We start from the raw sequence: 12,856 nt of genomic DNA, 5'->3' as shown, positions 1-12,856 counted from the left end.
TGGAAAAGCACAGCAGGTCAGGCAGCATCCGAGGAGCAGGAAAACCGACGTTTCAGGCAAAAGCTCATCATCAGGATTCCTGATGAAGGGTTTTTGCCCGAAACATCGATTTTCCTGCTCCTCAGATGCTGCCTGACCTGCTGTGTTTTTCCAGCACTACTCTGAATAAAACCACCAGGCCATTGGCTCCCCCTAGCACATGGCCGCACAGCAACATATGGTCCACCTGAAGTAAGTGTGACTTAACTCATTGACTGATCATTGCTTACAACCGCGACAAGTTGCCTAGCTTTGCATCTGCACTGAACAATAGAGCAAGACAGAGTATGGTGAGCCTTTAAGCTCTGCCTGAGAGGGAATAGTGCAATAAGGCAAGGCAGAGCAGAGATGCCATGTGCATCCAGGTAGCTACAGTAAGTCAGCACTAAGGGACCAAGTGAGGTACCCTGAGATCACCCAGGACCAATCCACAAATTGGGATGCATGTTCTTGCACCTAAAGTGCTCTTGCAGTAGCATTGTACTGAAAGGTGCCAATGTGCTCCAACATGCAGCGGCCAGTGAGTGGATCGGTGATGTATGATGAGGTTATGGTAAGGCTGATACATGTCTGATGTCGACGTCTGTGGGCAGCAGGTATGGGTGGTGGCTGCCTGTGGAATGTACCCTGAGATGATGATGACTGCTGCCCAGGATGGGAGATTGAGAGAAGGCAGGTGGAAAGCTAGATACTCCAGGCAGCCACCCTGCCTTTCATATTGAGAGCCGTTGCTATCTCGTTTCTATCCAGTGGGTGGCAGAATGGGAAACTGTACATCGAGAAGGTGATATGAAGTAATCATAGTTCTTGTTGCTCTCCAGAGAGATTCTTGCCTTGCCAATCAAAATTTGGTTGCAGAATCAGACTGTGTTTCTCTTAATATTGAGAATCTCATTTTGGTTGATCTCACCTTATTTTCCTGACTAGCTTGTAAATGGACAGGCTCCAACACTGTGACTTGCATGTCCTGCTGTCATGGAATAAACTACACCTTCTTGTTAAAACAAGTGCCTTTTTTTATTAACATTCTGGAGTGATTCGGCCTCTATCACAGGCATCCAAACCAGTCCTTAGACCCAGTACAGAAAGGAAGATTGGTGGCACCACTCTACTCCCATCATTCATATTTGGTCCATAGACATGCCACAGAAGGTTCACTCGGATGATTCTCAGCTTGGGGGGATTGTCTTATGAGCAAAGGCTGAGCAAGTTGAACAGGGTGGCATGGTGGCTCAGTGGTTAGCACTGCTGCCTCACAGTGTCAGGGGCCTGGGTTCAATTCCAGTCTCGAGTGACTGTCTGTGTGGAGTCTGCACATTTCTCCCCTTGGCCTGTGTGGGCTTCCTCCCACAGTCACAAGGGTGTGCAGTTTAGGTGAATTGGCCAAGCTAAAATTGCCCATAGTGCTCAGAGATGTATAGGTTAGGTGCATTTGTCAGGGGTAAATGTAGGGGAATGGATCTTGGGGGGGTTACTCTGCGGAGGGTCGGTGTGGATTTGCTGGGCCGAAGGGATTCTAAGGTTGGAACTCTGCTTATTGGAGTTCAGAAAACTGAGAGATGATCTCATTGAAGCATATTGGTTTCTGAAGTGGCTTGACCAGGTAAACACAGAGAGAATGTTTCCACTCATGGGAGAGGCTCAGAGCAGAGGGCATAGTCTCAGAATAATTTAAAATTGAGATGAGGAGGAATGTCTTCTCTCGGATGGTTGTGAGTCTTTGGAAATCCTTGCCACAGAGAGTTGTGGGGGCAGAGTCCTTGTGTATATTTAAGGCAGCAATAGATAGATTCTTGATCAATAGAGGAATCATGAGTTATGGGGAAAGGGCAGGAAAGTGGACATGAGAAATGTCAAATTGGCCATGATCCTATCAAATGGCAGAGTAGGCTCAAGAGGCCAAATGCCTTATTCCTATTTCTATTGTCTTATGGCCTTCCATAGAACACCTCTAACTTTCTGATTGCTCCATGTTCTCTGCTTTCCCTGCCTGAACATTTCCCATCATTTCTCTTCCCAGTATATTTTTCCGGTCCCCCTGTTCTGTTGATACCTTTTCTGGGTGCAATGCAAGGGGGACGTACTGTTGTTGGCACTGCCCTATTTCTGGTGTGTGCTTTTCATTTTTGGGGATTGGTGTCTGTGGAGGGTGGGCATCTCATTTCCTTATCGCATGAATGCAGCAAGTGTCTTGCTTCGTGGCTGCTAAATGATTAAACAGTTGGATAGAATGCAATTTGCATTTATGTCGCATTTGTCACTGCGCCTTTAAGTAAACTATGTAATATAATGTAATCATAAAATCAAACATTGCTTAAGTGTTGTAAATCTCCTCTCTGACTGCATTTTAATCAAAAGTAATGAATCCCAAAGGTTCTATAAATCACCAAGATTTCATATGCCGCAGAACATATATTACACATTTTGAGACTAAGCATTTGTTGAATAGAGACCGTATTGGTGATAATGTGCTACTCCAATGACTCAGTGGTGAAATGCACCATCGTGTGTGATTCAGTCAAGGGAAGTCTCTCATCTGGGCTAAGTAACTCAAGATTATCCAGAACACTGACAGAAATTACAGCCCACCTCCAGCTGCAGCCTTATTTATCCTCTTGGAGACTACATAGTAATTTCTAGGAACTGGTGCTGTTGCAAACTCACTATTAAAAACCTGACCTATTGAAGTTTACAGAGGCCAGAGAATCAGTGGAATTACAACTCACACGTACCTTGTCGTGATCACATTTATTGCTTAACGACAAGAAAAAGCTCCACACAATTACAGGTTAACTTGCTTCAAAAATTGGTTTAATTGATGCTTTGTTTGCTGCACACTAATGCCTTAGCTCTGTGATTAATAGCGTAAAGTGTGGATTGAGAATTAATTTGTTGAAGTGGATTAAGGGACAGCATGACCACACTACTATAATCATTACAGAGATTCTGCTGTTGGCTTGTAGGATAGTCACATGCTGGTAAGAGTATAGCATTGCTCACTCTTAGTTAAGCATTTCAAACTGAAAACAGCGGACCTGACATTAAGCTGTGGGATTCCAGCACAGAAAGAAGTTTTGGAATAAAATAGCATAAAAGGTCATTGAGGACAATGCACAAGGCACCTCTACCTTTAAGTGTAATGCTTCTGTGAACGTAACCAAGCATTTAATCCCCTTGTGTAATTAGTGCTTTGAGATTGTTAAATGTGGGTTATCCAAAGCAGTTTCTCAGTGGTTTAAAAAAGTAACCTTTATGCGGATATTTTACTCTTAAACACACACTTTTTATAAAATCACTGCTGTTGGATGGCCACATTACCATTCATCTCTTTTTTTGAGAGTAAGGAGTTATTGGTATATGTAGAGCATGTCTTTCCCCACTCTCCTAGTTAACATGTTACTTGTAAACATCTGAACAGTGCTCAGAGATTGTCAATATCATGGCAAAAAGGCCTGATGTTCCTAATGGCACCTTGCCTGGAGAGGCATTGGACAATTAGACTGAACAATTCTCTTTCCGCTGTAAGATGAAAATGTACAAAGGACTTCTAACAATGCAGATTGAAGTCAGTACCATTACACAAGGCTATGATTTAAATTCTCAGAAGTAATTTCCTACATAATAGGAATAAATTGGTTCCAAAGCACTTTTTGATGCCTTTATATTTATTCATGGGATGTGGACATCACTGGCTGGGCCAGCATTTATTGCCCATCCCTAGTTGCCCTTGAGAAGGTGATGGTGAGTTGCCTTCTTCAACCATTGCTGTCAGTTGACCTCAGAGGAGGAATTTCAGAATGTTTGACCCAGCAACAGTGAAAGAACAGTGATATGTTTCTATGTCAGGATGGTGAGTGGCTTGGATGGGAAGTTGCAGGTGATGGCATTCCCATGTGTCTGCTGCCCTTATCCTTTGAGATGGAAGTGGTCATGGGTTTGGAAGGTGCTGTACAAGGATAGAACATAGAACATAGAACATAGAAGAATACAGCGCAGTACAGGCCCTTTGGCCCTCGATGTTGCGCCGATCCAAGCCCACCTAACCTATACTAACCCACTATCCTCCATATACCTATCCAATGCCCGCTTAAATGCCCATAAAGAGGGAGAGTCCACCAGTGCTACTGGCAGGGCATTCCATGAACTTACGACTCGCCGAGTGAAGAACCTACCCCTAACTTCAGTCCTATATCTACCCCCCCTTAATTTAAAGCTATGCCCCCTTGTAATACCCGACTCCATACGCGGGAAAAGGTTCACACTGTCAACCCTATCTAACCCCCTAATCATCTTGTACACCTCAATCAAGTCACCCCTTAACCTTCTTTTCTCTAATGAAAAAAGCCCCAAGTGTCTCAGTCTTTCCTCATACGATCTTCCTTGGTGAATTTCTGCAGTGCATCTTATAGACAGTACACACTGCTGCTACTGAGCGTCAATGATGAAGGAAATGGATGTTTGTGGGCATAGTGCCTATCAAGCGGGCTGCTTTGTCCTGAATGGGTCAAGCTTCTTGAGTGTTGTTGGAGCTGGCCCCATCCAGGGAAGTGGGGAGTATTCCATCACATCTTGACTTGTGCCTTGTAAATGGTGGACAGGTTTTGGGGAGACAGGAGGTGAGTTATTCTCTGCAGTATTCCTAGCCTCTTACCTGCTCTTGTAACCTCTGATTTTGTATGGAGAGTTTAGTTGAGTTTCTGCTGGATGTTAACCCCAAGCATATTGATTACAGGGGAGTCAATGATGTTTATGTTATTGAATGTCAAGGGGTGGTCGTATGTTGTCTCTCACTGGAGATTGCCTGACATTTGTGTGACATTAATTTTACTTGCCATTTGTCAGCCCACGGTGGACATCGTCTGGATGTTGTTGCAGTTCAACATGGACTACTTCAATATCTGAGGAGTAGCAAATGGTGCTGAACATTGTGCGATCGTGGGCAAACATCTCCAATTGTGGCCTTACGGTGGAGGGAAGCAACTGAAGATGGTTGGGTTTAGGACACTGCCCTGTGGAGCTCCTGCAGAGATGTCCTGGAGCTGAGATGATTGATCTGCAACAATCACAACCATCTTTCTATCTTCCAGATATGACTCCGATCTATGGAGCCTTTGCCCCCTTATATCCATTGATTCCTGTTTTGCCAGGGCTCCTTCATGCTATGTTTGGACAACTGCGGCCTTGATGTCAAGGGCTGTCAGTCTCATCCCATGTCTGGGATTCAGCTTCTTTTGTCCATGTTTGAACAAAGGTTGTAATGAGGTCAGGAGCTGAATGGTCCTGGTGGAACCCAAACTGGACATCGCTGAGCAGGTTATTGCTGAGCAGGTGCTGCTTGACAGCGCTGTTGATGACACTTTCCATCACTGATGATCAAGAGTAGACTGATGGGGTGGTAATTGGCTGGATTAGATTTGTCCTGATTTTAGTGTACAAGACATTGGTGGGCAATTTTCCACATTGTCAGGAAGTTATCAATAGTGTACTGTAACAGCTTGGCCAAGGGAGCTGCAAATTCTGGAGGACAAGCCTTCAGTGCTATTGCCGGAATGTTGTCAGAGCCCATAGCCTTAGTATGTGGAGTGTATCAAATTGGCTGAAGACTGGTATCTATGATGCTGGGGACCATCAGAGTAGACCGAGATGAATCGTCCATTCGGCACTTCTGGCTGAAGATTGCTGAGTGTGCCTTAGCCTTTTCTTTTGCACTGATATGCTGGGCTCTTCTAACATTGAGGATGGGGATGTTTGTGGAGCCTCGTCCTCCAGTGAGTTGTTTAATTGTCCACCATTGACGACTGGATGTGGCAGGACTGTGGAGCTCAGATCTGATCTGTTGGTTATGGGACACTTAGCTCTGTCTATCATTTGCTGCTTATGCTGTTCTTTACCACCTATGCACCCCCATACTTACTTTCAGTGACAGTGCATGAGGATACCCCTCAATTTATTGAACACTCCCTCTCAATTTATAGGCATTCAAATAATAATCTACCTTCCTACCTTTTTTTACCAAAGCAGATAATCTCACATTTATCCACATCATACTGCCTCTGCCGTGCGTTTGCCCACTCACTCAACCCTTCCAAATCAAAGGGCAACCTCCTCACATCTCACCCAGCTTTATGACATCTGTACATTTTGAAATATAATGTTTAGTTCCATCATCTAAATCATTAACATATGTTGTGAATAGCTGGGAATCTTTGAGGAGAAAGTGAGGTCTGCAGATGCTGGAGATCAGAGATGGAAATGTGTTGCTGGAAAAGTCAGAGATGGAAATGTGTTGCTGGAAAAGTCAGAGATGGAAATGTGTAGCTGGGAATCTAATAGCAATCTCTGTGGTACCACACGAGTCACTGTCTGCCGCTCTGTCGTTTAGATAAAGGTCCTTTTATTTCCACCTTTTAATTCCTTTCTGCTAACCAATTTTCTATCCATCTCAATCACCAATGTTTTAATTTTACACATTAATCTCTTATGTGGGACTTTGTGGACTGCTAGATGGGTGCTGGTTACTTCAGTGATAGGCTTTCTTTAAAAAAAAAGAATATGAGGTCAGAAAGTCCTTCAGAAACTGTTATAGAATCCAACATTTTGTCAGAAAACAGGTGACTTCAAACCCTTGTGGTGTTAATGGAAGTATGCAACAGCTAGGTATAGTAAATGTATCAGGCAAAAGTGAGGACTGCAGATGCTGGGAACCAGAGTTTAGATCAGAGTGGTGCTGGAAAAGCACAGCAGGTCAGGCAGCATCCGAGGAGCAGGAAAATCGACATTTTGGGCAAAAGCCCTTCATCATGAATAGAGGCAGGAAGCCTACAGGATGGATACAAGGGGGCAAAAGGCTACAGGATGGAGAGATAAATGGAGAAGTAAATGTATCAGGCCATTGACTTTGTTTTCAGTTCAGAAGAATCTAGATTTGAGCAATGTTTTCTCTTTTAGCTCAGAAGACACCAATCTTACATTTAGGAGCAAGTTTAGTTTCATTCGTAGAAGGTTAGAAGCCACACCACACCAGGTTAAAGTCCAACAGATGTATTGAAATCACAAGCTTTTGGAGCACTACTCTTTTGTTCAAAGAAATAAACATCTGAGCAGAAAGATTTAGTTGGTAAAGTTTCTAGCCAGGAGAGTTTGTTTAGAAATTTTAGGAAAGCCTGTGTCAATACAATATGGTCCAACCAGTTTCATTCATTTAGTTACACATTATAGCAGTTTGATATGACAGAGTAGCTTGTTGGGCCATTTCAGAGAGCAGGGAGGAGAAAGTGAGGACTGAAGATGCTAGAGATCAGGGTCAAGAGTATGTTACTGGAAAAGCACAGCAGGTCAGTGAGCATCCGAGGAGCAGGAGAATCGATAAGCCCTTCATCATTCCATTATGCCCAAAACGTCGATTCTCCTGCTCCGCGGATGCTGCCTGACCTGCTGTGCTTTTCTAGCACCACACTCTCGGTCCCACATTGAAGAGAGCAGTTAAGAGTTAACTACATTACTGTTGATCTAGTATCACATGTAGACAGGACCAAGTACACATGGCAGATTCTCTATCCTATCTAGCTATAGTGAATCACATGTCATTTTGTGACAATCGCCAATGGTTTCATGGTCAGCATTAGGCTAGCTTTTATTTACAGATTTTTAATTGAATTTAGATTTCACCATCTGCTGAAGTGGGATCAAGTACATGTCCCCAGACATTCAGCCTGGTATTTTGGATTATTAGTCCAGTGACATTACCACTGCATCACTATTTCCCCTAACTAAAAAAAAGTCTTGTGTTTATATAGTGCCTTTCATAACTTGAGGACATCTCAAGACTGCTTTACAATCAATTACATACCTCCAGAAGGAATCACTTTTAATGAGAAAGCTGCCCATTGTAGAATTAATTGATTTTTGAGGAAGAAAGGAAGAAAGAAGTCCAAATATTGCTGGATAACAAGCTCCAATTGTGCATTACGGAACAAGCTTTGGGGAATAAGGATCTATAATAATGAACTACATTGGTAATTAAGCTATTTAAATGTATAATTAACGTGATTTGCCTTCTCTGTTTGTAACCCTACTAAATCTTTATTGGACATTCAAGAACTATTACATGTTTATGTGTAAGCTCAATATTTTATGTTGTTCCATATTTTGTAACATTAAAGGGAGCAATTTATCATAATTTGTGAGGAGGCATCCATTTGCAGTAATGTCTCGAGCTGCGTTCCAAATCCATACTAAAATTCTTTACATCACTTATGCATATATGCATTGTATTTTTCAACAAACATTCTTGGGATTTGATTTGAATTTATTTTGTTATTGCCACATTTACCGTGATACAGTGAAAAGTTTTGTTTAGTGTGCTATCCAGGCAAACCATACCTTACATAAGTACATCAGGTTAATAGAGCAGAATGCAGAATATAGTGTTACAGCAACAGAGAAAGATCAAATCTAATATATGAGAGGCCCATTCGAATATCTGACAACAGCGGGGAAGAAGCTGTTCTTGAATCTGTTAGTACGTGTTTTCAAACTTTTGTATCTTCAGCCTGATGCAGAGGGTGGTGGAAAAGAGTATAGCTGGAGTAGGAGGGGCTCTGGATTACGTTGGCCACTTTCGCAACTTGTTGAGAAGTATAGCTGGAGTCAATGCATGGGAGGCTGGTTTTGTGATGAGCTGGGCTGTGTTCACAACTCTCTGCAATTTGTTGCAATCTTGGGCAGAGCAGTTACTGAGAAAATGACATGAATTGTACAACTTCTGATGCTCAAAGAGGGTGAAATAAAAACAGTAAGTTCTAGAAAACTCAGCAGATCTCGTAGTGCCTGTGGAGAGTGAGAAAAACAGAGTTTACATTTTGAGTCTGATATGACTTCTTCGGAAGTGAGTGGTAAAGGGATGGTCTGCCTTAACCTTGACTAGTCATCTTTCGTATGGTGAGGGTGTCTCTACAGTGAGGTTAGGGAGGGAATTCCTGGATATTGAGCCACCAGCTATGGAGTCAAAATGTATCTGTCCATAGCAAGACAGTATGCAGTTTGCTGAGGAACTTGAAGGTGTAGGCACTCCCATTTCATTTCTGCTCTTGTTGAAGTGGTAGAGAGATTCTTTGAATGTAACTTTGGTGAGTTGTTACACTGGATCATATCAATGGCACTTACAGCAGGCACGGTGCACGAGATAGAGGAGGTGGGTATTGCAGCTAGTGTCGGACGAACCAACCTGGGCCACTGTTTTGTCCTGAATGGTCTTGAGCTTCTAAATGTTGTTCTAGCTGCATCCTTTCCAGAAAGATAATGAATATTCCACCACATGTTTGGTCTGAAACCTTACTGATGGGGGAGAGACTTTATAGAAGCTTTTGATTCTCAGAGTTAGAAAGGGGAGGATTCTGGGAATCACTGCCTGAAAATAGGGTAGAGACAGAAATCTTTATTGCATCTGGAAAGAGCTTAGACGTGTCCAAAATATTTTGGACAATGGTCCTAGAGCTGAGCAGAGGATGTTAACCTTATCGTGTAGCTAGCGTTAAAACAATAGGCCAAGTGACCTCCTCCTGTGCTATGATTCTTCTATACTGCCACCATGACTTCTACTTTGCAGTTACCCCCATGATGTTGAGACCATGATCTAGCTCAAAGCAGCCTCTGGTCAATGATCATCCAGAAAATGCTAATGGTGTAGAACCTGGTAAAACTGGTGTCGTTAAGCAAAACAGAGTTAACATTTCAGGTCAACAACTTTTCACCAGAACTTGAAAAATTATCTCTCACCAATCTATGCCACAAACTCACAACCTAGAAGTGCAATTTCTCTACAGATGCCTGAAATTGTTTTGAGATATCATTCCCCAACTTGTTGAAGTGGAACATATATTTACCTAAAGACGTTTAATATGTGAAACTATTGAATGGTAATGAGTCCTTAAAGTTGAGGTTTTAAATTGATTAATGTGCAGGATGGCAACTAGCAGTTGTACTATTTGCTACCTTTTCAAAATATTTTGAGTCTCACCGTAGAGCCTAGTATGTCTCACCTCTTTAGGGTGGTTCCTGACCAAAGATCTCTTGTCCTGGTGTTCATTCCTTGTGAACCAACCTCTGTGTAAAACCCCCATGTCTTTTTTAAATTTCTCTCCTCTCAGCTTAAAAATGTGTCCCCAAACTTGAAATTGTGCATCCCAGGGAAAAGACACCTATCGTTAACCCTGTCGATGCCCCTCCTGATTTTATGAACGTCTATAAGGTCATCTCTCAACATCCTACTCTCTTCCGAAAGAAGTCCTGGCCTATCTTTATAACGCAAGCCTTCCATGCCCAGCAACATGCTGTGAAATGTGTTCTGAACCTCCATAGGGTAAGCCTATTAGGACAAAGGAGAGATCATTTCTTCACTCAGAGGGTGGTCCCTCCTATGAGATGCGCTACCACAGGTGGATGGCGCACTGGATACAGGATTGATAATTTTTTTAGACACTAAGGCATCAAATGGTATAAAGAGAAAGCAGGAATAGGGTATTGAGATGGAGGATGAGCCATGATATTTTAAATGGTGGACTAGTCTTGAAGGTCCTAGTTTCTATGTTGCTAACTCACATAAATGCCAACAAACTGCAGTACATAGTTCTGCCTTGCAGAAGGCAAGCATCTGAACTCACATTTTGATGGGTTTTCACTTTGTGACTTGTTGATGCCTGCATGCCAACGACATAGGGATGTTAGCAGCGCTCACTGGTCTATTCCATCCTTCTCCTGCCCAAAGAGACCAGAGACTGCTAAAGTGAATCCTAATTCCGTAATGGCTTGAGCATTAAGAAGGTTCCTGATGGTGACAGTAACTTTGTAATTAAAACACTTGGCTTTCATCCATGCCTCGGAGAGAGAGCCAGGACCCACTGAGACAGCTGCACCTCCCTCTAATCTCGATTTCACTATTCCATCTCACCAACTGCAACAAACTCTGGAAGAGGTCCAGCTCTGACCTCATCATGAATATCACTTTTCCACTATAGTAGATTGTTTCTGTGGTTCTCAGCAAAAAGAAATGTGAACATTAGAACGTTCCCTTTCAGAAAAATAAAGGAAATTTTATTAACAGTGAAGCACTGGGGGCTTTTCAGTGCAATCAGATATTATCTGGTTAGCCTGTCTGATTGAAATCAGTTAAAAAAAATGCATCTAGCTGTAAAGCAGAGTGTGAACATATTGCAGGCACAAGAGCTGGAGAGACAGACCTTGTACTAAAGTGCTCAGAACAGACTTGATAAGATCCAATTGTCGTGATAGCCTGAACTTGTTATGTAGCACAACAGCCTAAAATTACTCCTGACAAAATTAGTGGAGGAACACTTAACCTATTAGTAAGGCATTGCTGTACTTTGCATGCCCACAGGCAGAAACAGGATTATGCAGCCCCAGATTGGTTCGGCTGCAATTAGAATATTGTTGTGTCCAGTTTTGGATACCTCACTTCGTGGAGCATTGCCAAGGCTGTGGGAAAGGTACAGAAGAGATTTACAGGGATGATAGCCTGCAGAGGGTTCAGTTTCGATGTGAATCGAGCTAAAATATGATAAGAGAAGAAAATGCTGGGAAACTTCAGGTGGGCAGATAAACAGAACTATCTTTTTGTCAGAGAATATTATTTCAGATCTCTACTTGTTAAACTCAAATTTTAAGGCAAGCAGACTGTACAATGCTTGGTAGAAATATGCAATGCCATTCCACACGCTTGCACTGAGCTTCATTGGAACAGTGTAAGAGGATTAAGGACGGGGAGCTGGAAGTATTAGAGTGGAGAATTACAATGGCACAGGAGGAGGCCATACCAGGGCCACTGAGAATGGTGGAGGAATGGTTTGGATTATTTCTGGAATTAGATTTCAAAACTATCTATTGCTTAGAGAATACTGGCCTTCAAATGAGGTCGTAACATGAAGGCCTATTTAGGTAGACAGGAAAGATCTTATTGAGAGATATTCAGAGTGTATGTTTTGGTTTGAGTGACCCTTCCTCAGTACTAGTACAACATTTAAAAGGCATCTGAAAGGCATATAAAAGGGAAACGTTTATAGGGAAATGGTCCAAATGCTGGCAAATGGGACTAAATTAACTTAGAATATCTGGCATGGAAGGGGCTCTTAATCCAAAACAGTAACTCTGATTTCTCTCCACAAATGCTGCCAGACCTGCTGAGCTTTTCCAGCAATTTCTGTTTTTGTTTCTGATTTACAGCATCTGCAGTTCCTTCAGTTTTTATTCAGGAAAGATCAAATGAAAAAGATCAATGGTCCTTACTAGTGTCCTGGCCAATGTTTATAACTTGAATTACATGATCAAACAGAATGAAAGGTCATTCATCTCATTCCTCTGTTTGGAATCTTGCCATTTAGAACATATAGAACGTAGAAGAATACAGCGCAGTACAGGCCCTTCGGCCCTCGATGTTGCGCCGATCCAAGCCCACCTAACCTACACTAGCCCCACTATCCTCCATATGCCTATCCAATGCCCGCTTAAATGCCCATAAAGAGGGAGAGTCCACTACTGCTACTGGCAGGGCATTCTATGAACTCATGACTCGCTGAGTAAAGAACCTACCCCTAACATCTGTCCTATACCTACCCCCCCTTAATTTAAAGCTATGCCCCCTTGTAATAGCTGACTCCATACGTGGAAAAAGATTCTCACTGTCGACCCTATCTAAACCCCTAATCATCTTATACACCTCTATCAAGTCACCCCTAAACCTTCTTTCCTCCAATGAAGACAACCCCACGTGCCTCAGTCTTTCCTCATATGATCTTCCTACCAT

Source organism: Chiloscyllium plagiosum, chromosome 11 (assembly GCF_004010195.1).
Source record: "Chiloscyllium plagiosum isolate BGI_BamShark_2017 chromosome 11, ASM401019v2, whole genome shotgun sequence".
In the NCBI taxonomy this organism is placed as follows: domain Eukaryota; kingdom Metazoa; phylum Chordata; class Chondrichthyes; order Orectolobiformes; family Hemiscylliidae; genus Chiloscyllium; species Chiloscyllium plagiosum.
The sequence above is the reverse complement of the archived record's forward strand: the minus strand, read 5'-3'. Positions refer to the sequence as shown.